Source organism: Hipposideros armiger, unplaced genomic scaffold (genome assembly GCF_001890085.2).
Source record: "Hipposideros armiger isolate ML-2016 unplaced genomic scaffold, ASM189008v1 scaffold_59, whole genome shotgun sequence".
NCBI lineage: Eukaryota > Metazoa > Chordata > Mammalia > Chiroptera > Hipposideridae > Hipposideros > Hipposideros armiger.
In genome coordinates this window covers 2,539,652-2,541,617 of record NW_017731409.1, presented here as the reverse complement: position 1 = coordinate 2,541,617, position 1,966 = coordinate 2,539,652, and positions in this window count along the sequence as shown.

The window sequence follows — 1,966 nt, the reverse complement described above, 5'->3', positions numbered from 1 at the left end:
CAAGCAGACGGGATGGCATGGCACAGACAAGGGGAGGAGTGCCAGTGTTCTGGGGACGGAGGCGGGTAGTCCTGTCTAGTCAGGAATGGGAGTGTAATGGGGCGTGGCCCTGTCAAGCCCATACCCAAAGAAGGAAACAGGTACTAAGAAAAGGGGTATCCTTGCCTTTTGTGGGAGCAGGGGGTGAGGGGGTGGGGGCGGTGGCCTCTTAATGATGAGCATGATAAAGTATGCGTCCAGAGTTGTAATTTTAGGGTTGTAGTTCTAAACATTCTGGCTGATTTAAAAACTCATATGTGGCATAGTGTGGTATACATAAAAAAATATATATATATGGTCTTTGTCCTTGGTTCCTGGCACAGAGCTCCTAAAACCCTTAGAACTTCTTGATAAGAGTGTCTTTGGCTTTTCATAACAAGCCCTTCTGAACACACTAGACTTTGTACTAATGAGGTGACTCGGGGTGGGACCCCTTAGATAACTTCAGGATGGCAGTTGATCACCAGAAAGATCAAACACAAGATTTGAGAGTAGGAATTTTCAGCCCCACCTCCCAACCTCTGAGGAGGGGAAGGGGGCTAGAGATTGAATTATAAAAATTCTGGAACAAGTAGATTTGGAGAATTTCCTGGATAGTAAACACATCAAGGGGCTAAATCAGTGACATGCTCTGAGAGGGCACGGAAGCTCCCCAACCTCCCCCATCTACCCCCACTCCCCCACCCCCACTCTCGCCTTCACCTCCACGCTTTGCCCTCTGTATCTCTTCCACGTGGCTGTTTCTGAGTTATGTCCTTTATAATAAAGAAATCGTAAGTAGAGCACTTTCCTGAGTTCTGTGAGTCATTCCAGTGAATTATTGAGCTTGAGGGGGAGGAGTCGTGGAAACCCCCCATTTGTAATTGGTCAGGCAGAAGTAAGGGTCATCTGGGGACCCCACCTGCAACTGGCATCTAAAGTGGGGTCAGCCTTGTGGGACTGAGTCCTTTAACTTGTGGACTCTGACACTAACCTCAGGTAGATAGTGTCAGAATTGAATTGAATTGTTGGACACCTAGTTGGTGATGGACAATCAGAGAATTAATGGGGAAAAACAATACATATTTGGTGTTTTAAAAGAACAACACATATTTGGTGTTTTAAAAGAACAACAGGGGCCGGCCGAGTGGCGCGATGGTTAAGAACTCGCTTGGGATGCCAGAGGGCCCCGGTTCGGATCCCACATATGAGGGCCAGTGNCGGCCGCTCACTGCGGCTGCTGGCCGCTCACGCTGGCTGCTGGCTACATACAGTAGCCCATGGCAACCCACTGCCACAGGGGCTGCAGTCTACGCCGCCACCAGTGACTCATGGCAGCCCAGCCCCAGGTCGAGCTGTTGTTCAGCATCTTAGCTGTAGTGGATACAGCGTCACTGGCCCTCATATGTGGGATCCGAACTGGAGCCCAGTTGCTCAGAGCTGGCGTCCCAAGCCAACTCTTAACCAACGAGCCACTCGGCCGGCCCAAAAAGTATTTTTTGAATGCCTACTATGTGCCCAATGTTGTGCTACAAGCATGAACAGGCAGACATGACCCCACCTTCATGGCAATTACAGTCCAATGGAGGAGGCAAAAACTAAACAAGGAAGCAAAGTCACGAAATGACATATTTATATTATAAATAATGTTTGGAAGGAAATGAACAAGTGCTGTGATAGAAAATAAGTGGAACTCTGCTTCAAGTCAGATGGTCAGGGAAGGCCTCTCTGAGCTGAGCCTGGGTGGCAGGAAGCTGTTGACAGGGAATAATAGCATTAGGCTGAGGAACCGGCAGGTACAAAAGTCCTATGGAGGAAAAGTGCTCGTGTTCTAGGAGCTATACATTCATCAGGGTTGTGGTTCAGTGAGTGAGGGCAAGACCTGAGATGGTTGGAGGGGTGGGCAGGGGCCAGGCCAGTCAGGCCAAGTTTAGGGAGTTTGATTTTT